At 36.7% G+C, this 16,046-nt stretch overlaps 1 protein-coding gene across 4 annotated transcripts in view; it reads right to left on the reverse strand.

The window, feature by feature from the left end:
* Positions 1–16,046, reverse strand: part of DNAJC1 (DnaJ heat shock protein family (Hsp40) member C1) — a 334,787-nt gene that overhangs the window by 231,490 nt on the left and 87,251 nt on the right. The window contains exon 1 of one of the 4 annotated variants that reach the window (XM_023548869.2): positions 9,234–9,239. The exons of the other annotated variants lie outside the window; for them this stretch is intronic. The gene's annotated coding sequence lies outside the window, so the exon portion shown is untranslated. Of the gene's footprint in view, positions 1–9,233; positions 9,240–16,046 lie in introns of those variants that run through there. 4 annotated transcript variants of the gene reach the window in all.

Below are 16,046 nucleotides of genomic sequence, written 5' to 3' on the forward strand. Positions count from 1 at the left end.
AATTATAATCCACAGGGCAACCACTACGAAAATAACTAAAATTTATATGGTAAAAGAAACAAAAGGAAATCAAAGTAGTACTGTGAAAATATATATCTAAAAATAAAAGAAAGCAGTAATGGAGAAATTAAAGAACAACAAAAAAAGACCTGACATACAGCAAACAGCCAAATGGCAGAAGTCCTCCAAGTAATTAACTTTAAATGTAAATGGATTAACCTCTCCAATTAAAAGGCAGAGATCAACAAAATGGATTAAAAAAACATGACTCAGCTACAAGCTGTCTACATGAAACTCACTTTAGATCCAAAGACACAAATAGATTGAAAGTGGACGGATAAAAAAAGACATTCCGTGGAAACAGTACTTAGAAGAGAACTGGAGTGGCAATACTACTATCAGATAAAATAGACTTTAACACAAAAGTTGTTACTATACATAAAAAGAACAGTATACAATGATAAAAAGGTCAATTCATCAAGATATAACAACTGTAATAAACACGTATGCACTTAACAGCAGAGCCCCAAAATATATGAAGCAAAACCTGACAGAATTTAAGGGAGAAACAGAGTTCAACAACAATAGTTGGAAACTTCAACACTCCACTTTCAGTAATGGATAGACCATTGGAAAAGCAGCAAGCAAAGAAAAAAAAAGACAACACTCTAAACCAATTAAAAAAAAAAAATTTTTTTTTTTTAATTGTAACAGATATTTACAGAACCCTCCAGCCAACAGCAAATTACACATTCTTCTCACGTACATATGGAACATTCACAAAGATGGACCATATGTTAGGTTACAAGTCAAGTCTTATGAAACAAAATTAGGAATTAATAAGAGAAGTCAATTTGAAAAAATTCACAAATATATAGACATTAAGCAACACATTCTTAAGCAGCCAGCAAGTCTAAAGAAGAAATCATAAGGGCAATTAGAAAATAGTTTAATATGACTGAAACCTGCCAGTGTGGTGTCTACCTTTGAGTTAGCTGTGTACCTATTAGATGGCCATACTGAGTAACAGGCCAGAAAATTGTGCTCTAGTAGAATAAAACTGAAAAACTCTATAGAGAGTTTTTTTCTCCATTATATGTAGAATGCCTGAGATCAAAACAGAAAAGGTAATAAAATATCTGGCTCATATCACCAATTGGACATTTTCTTTTGAATTCATGCTTTCTGGAAGATTTTAATGCATTAACGTCAGAAGTTAATTATAACATTTCTTTTTAACTTAAGAGGATTCAGAATTAGACAACAGCTAAATTAACTCATGGCATTTAGTTTTTAAAAGTCAAGAAGAAATCGGAAGAGAAATTAGAAAATAATATGCATGAAAACAAAAACACAACATATCAAAACTTATGGGATACAGCAAAGGAGTGCTCGGAGGGAAATTTATAGCTGTAAATGACTAAATAAAGAGAGAAGAGAGACATAAAATCAGTAACGTAACTTTTCACCTTAAGGAACTAGAAAAAGAGGAGTAAACTCAGCCCAAAGCAAGTAACAGAAAGAAAATAATGTATATTAGAGCAGAGAAAAATGAAATACAGAATGGAAAAACGATGGAATCAATTAGTTTGTTTTTTGAAAAGATAAAAAAAAAATGAACAAAACCTATAGCTATAGGGTTGCTATGAGTCAGAATCAACTCGATGGCAATGGTTTTTGGTTTTATAGCTACAGTGACCATGAAAAAGAAGAATCAAATTATTAAAACAAAAAATGAAAGTGGGGACATTCATACTGACTTTACAAAAATGAGAATTGTAAGACATTACTATTAACAAGTGTATGCTCAAAATTAGATAACCTAAATGAAATGGACAAATACCAGAAACACACAAACTACCAAAACTGACTCAAAGAAATAGAAAATTTGAGTAGACCTATAACAAGGGATTGAATCAGTAATCAAAAAACTTCCAACAAAGAAAAGCTCAGGCTTCACTGGTGAATTCTATCAAATAATTCAAGAAAAATTAATATATACCCTTCTCAAACCCTTAAAAACATAGAGGAGGAGGGAAAGCTTTCTAACTCATTCTATGAGGCCATAGTACCAAAGCCAGACAAGGACATCACAAAAAATGAAAACAACAGACCAACATCCCTTTTGAATGTAGATGGAAAAATTCTCAACAAATTTCTAGTAAGCCAAATGCATCAGCATGTAAGAAGGATATTATGCACCTTCACCAAATAGGATTTATCCCCAAATACAAGGATAATGCACCATATCAATGTAATATACCATTTATTATAAAATGAAGGATAAAAACCACATGATCATCTCAGTGATGCAGAAAAAAAGCATTGGACAAAATCCAACACCCTTTCCTAATAAAAACATTCCAAAAACTAGAAATAGAAGAGTACTTCCTTAATGTGATTAAAAAAAAAAAAAAAGTACCTATAAAAATCCAGGTGCCCTGGTGGCATAGCGTTTAAGCACTTGGCTGCTAACAGAAAGGGCAGCAGTTCAAACCCACCAGCCACTCTGCAAGAGAAAGATGTGGCAGGCTGCTTCTGTAAAGATTATAGTCTTGAAAACCCTGTGGGGCAATTCTACTCTGTCCTATAGGGTTATTATGAGTCAGAACTGACAAGATGCAACTTTTTTTTTTTTTAATGAAAAGTCCACAGCTAATGTCATACTTAATGGTAAAAGGCTGAAAATTTTCCCCCTAATATCAGTAACAAGGATGTCTGGTTCCACAACTTCTGTACTGGAAGTTCAAACCTGAGCAACTAGGCAAAATAATAAATAAATAAAAGAATTCCAAATTAGAAAGGAAAAAGCAAAGCTTTCTCTATTTGCAGATGACACAATGTAGAAAATTCAAAAGAATACAGAGAATTACTATTAAAGCTAATAAATGAATTCAGCAAAGTTATAGAATACAAGATCAACATTCAAAAATCAGTTCTATTTCTATACACTAGTAATGAAAAATCTGAAAATGAAATTAAAAAATTACACTTACAATAGCATCAAAAAGAACAAAATATATATGAATAAATTTAACAAAATATATGTAACACTTTGTACACTAAAAACTACAAAACATCACTGAAAGGAAAGAAAATATACATAAATGGAAAGACATTCTGTGTTTATAGACTGGAAGACTTAATACTGTTAAGAGGGCAACACTTCCCCAACTGATCTACAGATTCAATGGGATTCCTATGAAAATGCCACCTGGCATTTTGCAGGAACTGACGTGCTGATCTTAAAATTCACATGGAAATAGAGGGACCCAAAATAGCCAAAACAATATTGAAAAAGAAGACAAAGTAGGAGGGCTCACATGTCACAATTTCAAAACGTACTACAAAGCAACAGAGAAGGAATGATCTCTTCAAAAATGATGTTGAGACAACTGGATTTCCACATGAAAAAGAATAAAGTTGGACTTTACCTCATACTGCATATAAAAATTAACTTGAAATGGATGAAAGGCCTAAATTTAAGAACTAAAACTACAAAATTCGTAGAAGAAAACATAAGAGTAAATTTACATGACTTTAGATTTCAAATGGATTCTTAGGTATAACACCAAAGCACATGCAACAACAACAACAAAAAGCAGACATACTAGACTTCATAAAAATTCAGAACTTTTTTGCATCAAAGAATGTTATCAACAATATGAAAAGACAACATTCAAAACTGGAGAACACGTTTGGAAATCATGTAAGTATTTACAGTATCCAGAATACATAAAGAACGCTTGAAACCCAACAATAAAAAGACAAACAACCCATTTAGAAAGTGACAAAGGACTCAAACAGGCATTTCCCCAAGGAAGATATGCAAATGGTCAATAAGCATGTGAAAAGCTGTTTAACATCATTAGTCATCAGGGAAATGCAAACCCAAACCACTTCATACCCACTAACTAACCAGTTGCTACTGAGTTGATTCCGACTCATTGTGACCCTGTAGGACAGCACAGAACTCCCCCAGAGGGTTTCCAAGGAGCGGCTGGTGGATTCAATCTAAGACCAGGGTGGAACAGCAGGGATTTTCGTGAGGGAACATCATCAGTCTCAAGCAAACAGAACACCACACCCTGGCAAAGAATTGAATCAGCAGTATTGACCACGGCTTGCTTAGCTCACTTAACAGCAAGGCTGTTTTTCTTGAACAGTCAAGTGCTGAGCATGTGCCGTGAAGAACATAATCGCTACAGGACCCTCCACTAGAGACGGGAGTGAGCAAAAGTCCCTCACAGGGAATTGAACTATGATCTTAACAAAAGGACCTCAACTGGGCATGTGCAAAAGTGATGTGGCAGGTGCTACACTGAACAAGAGCGACTCCATCTTGAAAGAAATATGCACGTGCATCTCATGATGATGAAATACACCCCTTCCTAGAAGACCAGGCCTATTCCCAGAAAACCGATGAATAAAGATGACATGATTATCCTACCCTAAACTATAATAGCTGTGACCTCCCTGACCCTGGCAAGTCAGTCTTTTTGGAGAGGCTTAGTCCCCCACTGACTCCTTTCACCTGTCACAAGTAAAATAAACTTGCCAAAGTTATGACTAAGTCTATCTCCTTCCTGTATTCTTACTCGGGGAAAGTCAAGGACCCTTTGTGTCAATTGGATTTCGGTAACAAAGCTGCTGACCTTTCAGTTAGCAGCCAAATGCTTAACCACTGTGCCACCAGGGCTTCCAATAGCAGGACCAAATGATCTCATCAGAAACATCAGCATAGATAGGTTCTAGATATGAGACAGGAAACATTTAAAATCTGTCAGCAGCTTTGCATTTACTCCCTTTCAGAGACAGATCAGTCCCTAATCCCAGAGCTTCAGTTCTCATTATGGGGCTTTTTTCTGCTGTGGTTCCTGCCAGACTATCTTGTTCTTGACAGTCCCCTTCCCAAAGACAGGAGCCCTGTCCCTGAATGTCAGCCCAGAGGATAAGACTCAAAGGTCCCCAGCTGGACCTCTTAGATGACAATCAACTGACTGCCTAATGCTAAACTGCTTGGTATTAGGCCAATTTCCCACTTGTTTCTACTCTGCCATAGTCAAGAAAGTGAGAAAGGTGGCTACAGTCACCATAAGTTTTGATTTCAAATCCATGCCTCACCAATGAAAAATGGATTGGCTCCCCAATGCCTGTAAAGACAAAAAGCAAAAGCAGCAGAAGCATGGCCTCTATCTAATTTTCACCTTCCCAAACTTACAAAAAGTACATCTTATTGATCAAAGATAAATTACAATCAAAATACCTGTTGCAAGTGATTCTAGGACGCATAGTTATTAGCTTTTACACCTGGCAGTATAGGGAAGCACACCAGAAAGAAGGAATGAATGCTGAAACCAACACACTGCATTTACCACATGTTGTTACTGTTAGCTGTCATTGAGTGGGCACTCAACCCATGACAACCCCATGCACAATGGAACAATACGCTGCCTAGTCCTGCACCATCCCCATGGTTGGCTGCAGATCAGACCATTGTGAACAATTGGCTGATTTTCAAAAGTAGATCACCAGGCCTTTCTTCCTAGTCTATCTTAGTCTGGAAGCGCCACTGAAACGTGTCCAGCATCACAGCAATAAGCAAGCCTTCACTGACAGATGGATGGTGGTGCATGCAGTGCACCGGTCAGGAATTGAACCTGGATCTCCTATATGGAAGGTAAGAATTCTAACACCGAACCACAAATGTCCCCATTTTTTAAATTACCTTCCAATTTTAATAAACAAATTCTCATAGCATTCTAAAAAAATGATAAATTTGCCAGATGAAAGTGTACATCAGAAAGTGCAATGAAATGACATTGGAGTCTTCTCTTTAGCTCTCTGAAATTAACTCACTTTTTTAGGGTGAAATTTTCATCTCCATATATATTGACACATGATATTCTATGAGACTTTTCCTTTCTCTTCAAAAATTGTCAAGGTGACTTTCTAAATTATTCACAGTACAGATTACAAATCCCTTGAAGACAGAGATCAATTCTTTCAATTTATGCTTTTTAAAGTTCCCACTGGACAGCATCAATAACCCTGTTCCCCTACCCTTTTAGGTAAAGGGCAACACTTAATAGCCTAGGCCAAAAATCTAGCCATCAACCTCAATTATTTTCTTTCCTTCAGCCTCCTTATATAATTGACCAACAGTCCAAACACTCCCACAGTCCTAGTCTGAGCCACTTATTCTTGGCCCTCTATGAGACTCAGTTGTCTAAAGTATACCCTGCTTCAAATATCATGGCTTCTATGGTAGATGAGGTGTTTAATTCAGCACTGTTCAATAGGCAATGATGGAAATGTTATGGATCTGCACTGTCCACTATGGTAGTCACTAGCCACACGCAACTACTGAGCACTTGAGTTATGGTCAGTATGATTGAGGAACTGAATTTTTTAATTTATGTAATTTAAATAGCCACCTGTGGCTACTGGCTACCATATTAGTGCATTTCTTCAGTGTCTTCTCATATTATAGAGGCCAGAAAGCAAAAAAAAAAAAAAAAGTGATTTAAGTTTGGTCAATTAGGTGCACTTCAATATAGAATGCAGAAATGAAGCAAAGGCCACTTTTGCTGGTAAGCAAGGTTATTATTGGGTTTTCTGTGACTGTGTTAGCAGAGGTCCTGATATCTAAACACTGCTTCATGGTGTTGGGCACTCCTTTAAGTGAAGTGGGTGTGGTTCCTGAGTTGGCAGCAGTTGCAGCAGCTTACTGATCATGGTAGTTTCCTGATCATGGTGGCTTCCTAACTGTAGAAATCATAGTATGTTACAGGGAAGAGATATTGGGTATGTGTATCCCAGGGAAACACAATTACAGTACTACAGGAGAGAGCGATGATAGGTTTGTCTAGGGTAATTTGTAGAAGAGACAGAATCAAGAGTCTTTAAGAATTATTATCAGGGGGCTTATGTTGATGAATTAGTTTGGGTGGGGTATGTAAGTGATAGATGACTTGTACGTGTAGACTTGTATGAGTAAGGATATTGGGACCATTTACAGGAATGGGGAACGCTAGAAGATTAGAAGGGTAAAGAAGATCATTTGCCAAGTAGGAGGTGTCTAGGACACATTCAAGAGCAAATGTCAATTAAACATTAGATACACAGATCTGAAGCTCAAAGAAGTAGCTTCTGCTAGACATATAAATTTAGAAACTACCAGTATACAAAGAAAAATCAAACCATAGACATGAGTCAGATTGCTTAAAGAAAAAAGTATACAGTGGTAAGATACGAAGACCTAAGTGAACTTTGAAGAGAATGGTAATATTTAGTGGTAGAGAATAGTTAAATTGGCACAGAAGACTGAGAAGACAAAACCAGAAAAGTAGGAAGAAAAATCAGAGAAGTATGGTTTTATTCTAAGAAGAAAGAAATGCTCAGCAGTATCAATGCTGCTAAAGGAGCCCTGGTGGTATAGCGGTTAAGGCGCTCAGCTGTTAACCAAAAGAAGATTTGCAATAATTACTCTTCTCATTTGTAGGGCAGGTCTAATTTTTACAATTTCAGAAGCAAATCAGCAAGTAATAAAAGAAAACCAGTTTCAGGACAAGATCCAGATTCACTATTCTTTTATAAAGTAAAAGTCAGAATAAATTCAGTAGGAAAATTGGGTCTGTGATGCAGATCCAGTGCATCATATCGAAAAGCTTCTGGAAAGTATACATATAAAGTCAACATTGAGAACATTTGTAGCTGACAACACTTATTTAAAGGAAAAATGAATGTAAAGCCAGTTCTAAACATTGGTCATCATGCAAAATAGCATATAAATACACAACCAAAGTAAAAGTCAGTCTCTCTCTCTATGCACACATACACATGTACAAAAACGTATATTGCTATATATGTACGTATTCCATAAAACTCCATTTCTCTTTAAGTCTCCCCATTACCAAGATAACCCCAAAGGTTTAGAGGACTGATGTAGTTTGGCATCAGAAAGCAATCATTTACTGAAACACAGGTACTTCAAAATAGAATAGGATATAACCCTTTTAAATCTGGAAATGATTTAAAGTCAGTTAAAAGCAGAGAATAAAAAAAGGAACCACATTTAAATATATCTAGAATTTTAACAATTAATTCCTGGTTCTAATACAGGGGTAACATGAAGGAAAAATTTGAACCTTTAAACTGGTTAGGGTTATTTCACTTCATTTCCTCAAATCTTACTTCTTTCTTTCAGTTTATTTGTATGTTTTTCTTTGTTTTCTTTTGTTCTAACCAAAAGATGGAAAAGATTTAACCTAAGTCTGCATCCAAATCTAAAAACAAGGTAAGCAAAAGGTTTAAAAATGTATTGTCTCCAAGGTAACATAACTGATGGGGTCTGACCTCCCACTGGGACAGATACAGTTTGAGCTACTCTTCTGAATTAATTAAATGTGTTTTAGTAACATTGCTTTCCTAGAAAGTCTAAAATTTGGAGGGTGTGGAGAATGAAGCTGAGATAAATGATGGATGTCTTACAGAAGATGTGCTCTTGTCTTTTCTTTTACTTGAACTTTGACTGGATTCCTAATGTACACTACATACAGGTCATGAAACACAATCTGCCTGTAATAAAAACATTTTGCCATGCTGATTTTATCAGTACTAACTGGAGATTATTGTGATGTTACATGTAAATGCTTCTTAGATTCAATCTTTTGCCATTTATTTTGTTCCTAGAATTATTTTGTGTAATGGTTTCTGACATCCTTGAAGAGTAGTATATATGCAGAACTTCAAGTATTCAGTTGACAGATACTTAACCATTAAAGATGGCAAATTGGTATGGAAATAAGTACTGGTTAGTATTTATATTTTATTACATCTTATTTCTCTGAATCATAACTTTAGACATAGCTGAGAAACCGAATTACTCTTCAAAAGTTAAACACACTTCTATCCCAATCCAGGAGAGACCTATTCTTAAATGTGTGCTTCAAATTAAAATAATATGAAACAAACCTTTGGCTATAATTATTGATTAAAATCACAATGATCTGGAAAACAATTTAACTTAATTGGTAAGCTAATAAAACTTTCAGTAGATTCCACAATAAATTACATTCCTTACTGGAATAATTTAGGCTTATTTCGTTAACATAAACATATATTGTTTTAGAAGTTTACATGGATTCTAAGGGAGTGCTACCAAGACAATTCGATTAAAAAAAATTTTAAGTCAAGCCAAATTAAATTTTAAAAGTTAAATTAGAACTTACATTGGTAACAAGAACACTCTCCTTAAAAAACTTCAAGGTATTACACCACCACGGTAGTCAAAACTGCCAGGTACTGGTACAACAACAGATACATAGACCAGTGGAACAGAATTGAGAATCCAGACATGAATCCATCCACATATGAGCAGTTGATATTTGACAAAGGCCCCAAAACAGTTAAATGGGGAAAAGACAGTCTTTTTAACAAATGGTGCTGGCATAACTGGATATCCATCTGCGAAAAAATGAAACAAGACCCATACCTCACTCCATGCACAAAAATGAGCTCAAAACAGATCAAAGACCTAAATATAAAATCTAAAACAATAAATATCATGGAAGAAAAAATAGAGACAATGTTAGGAGCCCTAATACATGGCTTATACAGTACACAAAACACTGTTAACAATGCAGAAGAAAAACTAGATAACTGGGAGCTCCTAAAAATCAAACACCTATGCTCATCCAAAGACTTCACCAAAAGAGTAAAAAGCTTACCTACAGACTGGGAAAAAGTTTTTAGCTATGACATTTCTGATCGGCGCCTGATCTCTAAAATCTACATGATACTGCAAAAACTCAACTGCAAAAAGACAAATAACCCAATTAAAAAATGGGCAAAGATATGAACAGGCACTTCACTAAAGAAGACATTCTGGCAGCTAAAGGATACATGAGGAAATGCTCACGATCATCAGCCATTACAGAAGTGCAAATCAAAACTACAATGAGATTTCATCTCACTCCAACAAGGCCAACATTAATCCAAAAAACACAAAATACTAAAAGTTGGAGAGGTTGTGGAGAGATTGGAACACTTATGCACTGCTGGTGGGAATGTCAAATGGTACAACCACTTTGGAAATCGATTTGGCGCTTCCTTAAAAAGCTAGAAATAGAACTACCATACGATCCAGCAATCCCACTCCTTGGAATATATCCTAGAGAAATAAGAGCCTGTACACGAACAGATTTTGCACACCCATATTCACTGCAGTACTGTTTACAATAGCAAAAAGAAGGAAGCAACCAAGGTGCCCATCAACAGATGAATGGATAAATAAATTATGGTATATTCACACAATGGAATACTACGCATCAATAAAGAACAGTGATGAATCTGTGGAACATTTCATAACATGGAGGAATCTGGAAGCCAGTATGCTGAGTGAAATTAGTCAGTTGCAAAAGGACAAATACTGTATAAGACCACTATTACAAGAACTCTAAAATAGTTTAAACAGAGAAGAAAATATTCTTTGATGGTTACAAGAGGGGGGAGGGAGGGAAGGTAGGAGAGGGGTATTCACTAATTAGATAGTAAAGAACTACTTTAGGTGGCAGGAAAGACAACACACAGTACAGGCGAGGTCAGCACAACTGAACTAAACCAAAAGCAAAGAAGTTGCCTGAATAAACTGAATGCTTCAAGGCCAGTACAGCAGGGGCAGGGGTTTGGGGACCATGGTTTCAGGGGACTTCTAAGTCAATTGGCATAATAAAATCTGTTAAGAAAACATTCTGCATCCCACTTTGGAGGGTGGCATCTGGGGTCTTAAATGCTAGCAAGTGGCCATCTAAGATGCATCAATTGGTCTCCAGCCACCTGGATCAAAGAAGAACGAAGAACACCAAGGACACAAGGTAAGTATGAGCCCAAGAGACAGAAAGGTCCACATAAACCAGAGACTACATTAGCCTGAGACTAGAAGAACTCGATGGTGCCCGGCTACAACCGATGACTTCCCTGACACGGAACACAACAGAGAACCCCTGAAGAAGCAGAAGTGCAGTAGGATGCAGACCCCAAATTTTCATAAAAAGGCCAGACTTAATGGTCTGAGACTACAAGGACCTTGATGGTCATGGCCCCCAGACCTTCTGTTGGCCCAGGACAGGAATCATTCCCAAAACCAACTCTTCAGACAGGGATTGGACTGGGCAGTGAGTTGGAGAGGGATGCCGTGAGGAGTGAGCTTCTTCGATCAGGTGGACACCTGAGACTATGTTGCCATCTCCTGCATGGAGGGGAGATGAGAGGGTAGAGGGGGTTAGAAACTGGCTAAATGGACACAAAAAGAGAGAGTGGAGGGAGGGAGCAGGCTGTCTCATCACGGGGAGAGCAATTGGGAGTATGTAGCAAGGTGTATATAAATTTATGTGAGAGACTGACTTGTAATCTATCACTTAAAGCACAATAAAAATTTTTAAAAACTTCAAGATAGTGTTATATAATCATTTGTATATAATAAATCAGAAAGAGTGACTAGCATATACAAAGAAAAGTATGAAACCAAGAAATCAGGAGTTTAGTCCAGAAAATTTCCTTAATCCTCTATTCTGAAAGCCTTTTTTAATAATTATGACTATTGTACATGCAAAGCAGCATACCAGGCATGATTCCTAGCTTTCTAAAATAAATATTAATTTCAATAATAAACATGGCTACTAGATCTATATTAAATGTTAGGATATCTAAACTTAAACGTTCCCTCTGACAACTCTTAAGATGATGAACAAAGCTTTAGGGTAATAATACATAGACAAAGTACCCCAAATTCTTAGATTTACTGATCAATTTTAGTTTCATTGTTTATTACTCTAAGCCATATCATTTTTGGGGTTTTTATGAAGTAGTCAAATAATTATAACCAATTAATTACTTAAATGTTGTTATAATTTATAAACTGTAACATATTAAGCTTTTTAGTATAAAAAGGTTTATTTAAACTACGGCTTTTCATACCAAAACCTCAAACCCCTTAGGATAAAATTTATTCATTTTTAAATGCAGTATTTATTTTAGCCTATAAGAAAATAAACTTTATGAATTAACCCCAAATGTTATTTCATTGTTCTTGTTAGGTGCCATTGAGTCGGTTCCAACTCATAGCAACCCTATGCACAACAGAACGAAACACTGCCAGGTCCTGAGCCATCCTTACAATCGCTGCTATGCTTGAGCTCATTGTTGTAGCCACTGTGTCATCCACCTCGGTGAGGGCCTTCCTCTTTTCTGCTGACCCTGTACTCTGCCAAGCATGGTGTCCTCCACAGACTCATCCCTCCTGACAACATGTCCAAAGTATGTAAGACGTAGTCTCTCCATCCTTGCCTCTAAGGAGCATTCTGGCTGTACTTCTTCTAAGACAGATTTGTTCATTCTTTTGGCAGTCCGTGGTATATTCAATATTCTTCGCCAGCACCACAATTCTTCTTTGGTCTTCCTTATTCATTGTCCAGCTTTCACATGCATATGATGCAATCGAAAATACCATGGCTTGGGTCAGGCGCACCTTAGTTTTCAAGGTGACATCTTTGCTCTTCAACACTTTGAAGAGGTCCTTTGCAGCAGATTTACCCAATGCAATGCATCTTTTGATTTCTTGACTGCTGCTTCCATGGCTGTTGATTGTGGATCCAAGTCAAATGAAATCCTTGACATCTTCAATCTTTTCTCCGTTTATCATGATGTTGCTCATTGGTCCAGTTGTGAGGATTTTTGTTTTCTTTATGTTGAGGTGCAATCCGTACTGAAGGCTGTGGTCTTCGATCTTCATTAGTAAGTGCTTCAAGTCCTCTTCACTTTCAGCAAGCAAGGTTGTGTCATCTGCATAACGCAGGTTGTTAATGAATCTTCCTCCAATCCTGAAGCCCCGTTCTTCATATAGTCCAGCTTCTCGGATTATTTGCTAAGCATACAGATTGAATAGGTATGGTAAAAGAATACAACCCTGACACACACCTTTCCTGACTGTAAACCACACAGTATCCCCTTGTTCTGTCCAAACAACCGCCTCTTGATCTATATAAAGGTTCCTCATGAGCACAATTAAGCGTTCTGGAATTCCAATTCTTCGCAATGATATCCATAGTTTGTTATGATCCACACAGATGAATGCCTTTGCATAGTCAATAAAACACAGGTAAACATCCTTCTGGTATTCTCTGCTTTCAGCCAGAATCCATCTGACATCAACAATGATATCCCTGGTTCCACGTCCTCTTCTGAAACAGGCCTGAATTTCTGGCAGTTCCCTGTCGATATACTGCTGCAGCTGTTTTTGAATAATCTTCAGCAAAATTTTGCTTGCGTGTGATATTAATGATATTGTTGTTTAATTTCCACATTTGGTTGGATCACCTTTCTTGGGAATAAGCATAAATATGGACCTCTTCCAGTCAGTTGGTCATGAAGCTGTCTTCCACATTTCTTGGCATGGACACGTGAGCACCTCCAGTGCTGCATCTGTTTGTTGAAGCACCTCAGTTGATATTCCATTGGTTCCTGGGGCCTTGTTTTTCACTAGTTCCTTCAGAGCAGCTTGAACCTGTTCATTCAGTACCATCGGTTCCTGATCATATGCCGCCTCTTGAAATGGTTGAACATCGACTAATTCTTTTTGGTATAATGCCTCTGTGTATTCCTTCCATCTTCTTTTGATGCTTCCTGCATCATTTAATGTTTTTCCCGTGGAATCGTTCATTATAGCAACTCAAGGCTTGAATTTTCTCTTTAATTCTTTCAGCTTGAGAAACACCGAGTGTGTTCCTCCCTTTTGGTTTTCCATCTCCAGCTCTCTGCACGTCATTATAATACTTTGTCTTGTCGAAATGCCCTTTGAAATCTTCTGTTCAGTTCTTTTACTTCATCAATTCTTCCTTTTGCTTTAGCTGCTCGATGTTTGAGAGCAAGTTTCACAGTCTCCTCTGACATCCATCTTGGTCTTTTCTTTCTTTCCTGTCTTTTCAATGACCTCTTGCTTTCTTCATGTATGATGTTCTCGATGCCATTCCACAACTTGTCTCATCTTCGGTCACTAGTGTTCAGTGCTTCAAATCTTTTCTTCAGATGGTCTCTAAATTCACTCAAGGTCATATTTTGGCTCTCGTGGACTTGCTCTGATTTTCTTCAGTTTCAGCTTGAACTTGCATATGAGCAATTGATGGTCTGTTCCACAATCGGCCCCTGACTTTGTTCTGACTGATGATATTGAGTTTTTTCCATCATCTCTTTCCACAGATGTAGTCAATTTGGTTTCTGTGTGTTCCATTTGGTGAGGTCCACGTGTATAGTCACTGTTTATGTTGGTGGAAGAAGGTATTTGCAGTGAAGAAGTCATTGGTCTTGCAAAATTCTATCATTCGATCTCCAGCATTGTTTCTATCATCAAGGCCATATTTTCCAACTACTGATCCTTCTTCTTTGTTTCCAGCTTTCACATTCCAATCACCAGTAATTATCAATGCATCTTGATTGCATGTTCAGTCAATTTCAGACTGCAGCAGCTGATAAAAACCTTCTATTTCTTCAACTTTGGCCCTAGTGGTTGGTGTGTAAATTTGAATAATAGTCGTATTAACTGGCCTTCCTTGTAGGCATATGGATATTATCCTATCACTGACAGCATTGTACTTCAGGATAGATCTTGAAACGTTCTTTTTGACGATGAATGCAACGCCATTCCCCTTCGAGTTGTCATTCCCAGCATAGTAGACTATACGATTGTCCGATTCAAAATGGCCAATACCAGGCCATTTCAGTGCACTAATCCCTAGGATATTAATGTTTGTGTGTTTCTTTTCATTTTTGACGATTTCCAATTTTCCTAGATTCATACTTCGTACATTCTAGGTTCTGATTATTAACAGATGTTTGCAGCTGTTTCTTCTCAATTTGAGTCCTGCCACATCAGCAAATGAAGGTCCCAAAAGCTTTAGTCCATCCACGTCATTAAGGCCGACTCTACTTTGAGGAAGCAGCTCTTCCCTAGTCATCTTTTGAGTGCCTTCCAACCTGGGGGGCTCATCTGCCAGCACTGTATCAGACAACATTCTGCTGCTATTCATAAGGTTTTCACTGGCTAATGCTTTTCAGAAGTAGACTGCCAAGTCCTTCTTCCTAGTCTGTCTTAGTCTGGAAGCTCAGCTGAAACCTGTCCTCCATGGTTGACCCTGCTAGTATCTGAATACCAGTGACATAGCTTCCATAATCACAGCAACATGCAAGCCCCCACAGTACGACAAACTGACAGACACGTGGGGGGTTATTTCATTAGCTTCTTTATATACACATAATACATGTCCATTCGACATATAAAACATTTACTCTTCTTCATTAATTACAATTTCAGAATTGGGAAAATATTCTAAACAAATATGACAAGTCTATGACAGTTTTAAAAACAGACATGCTTTTTGATTCTAGAATGTTGTTGTTGTTAGGTGCTGTCAAGTCGGTTCTGACTCACAGCAACCCTATGTACAACAGAACGAAATAAACTTCATTTTTAACAAGCTGAATAACTAAAAACAAAAGGATTAAATAAGACACACGTAAATCTACTCTCAATTCAAATACCTAACAGATAAAATCTAAGATGAACGCTAAAAGCAAAAACTAAATATTTCAATTTCAACATTTTGAAACTAGTGTACGTATCAGGTCTGGGATCAAAGTTTTAAACCATAACATATAAAAATAACCTAAATCAGTGGATTTAATTCAAATACATGCATTTTGATAATGTAGTTTAACACATATATACCACTATATATAGAAAATTTCTGAACGATTATATTCAGTTGCATGAATTTACTTAACTATTAATTAATATCTTTAGTAATTAGTAATTTTGCAAGCAGACTAAGTCAACACAGATTTCTTTAAGGTATTACCAAACTATTAAAAAATAAAAAGATATATTATTTTGCTGACATTTATAGACTAGATGAATATAAAAGTTAAACATTTTCAATACAGTTCCTAATGTTTACATTACTATTTTTCATATTCATAATACAACGAATGAT

This window comes from Loxodonta africana, chromosome 4 (assembly GCF_030014295.1).
Source record: "Loxodonta africana isolate mLoxAfr1 chromosome 4, mLoxAfr1.hap2, whole genome shotgun sequence".
In the NCBI taxonomy this organism is placed as follows: Eukaryota; Metazoa; Chordata; class Mammalia; order Proboscidea; family Elephantidae; genus Loxodonta; species Loxodonta africana.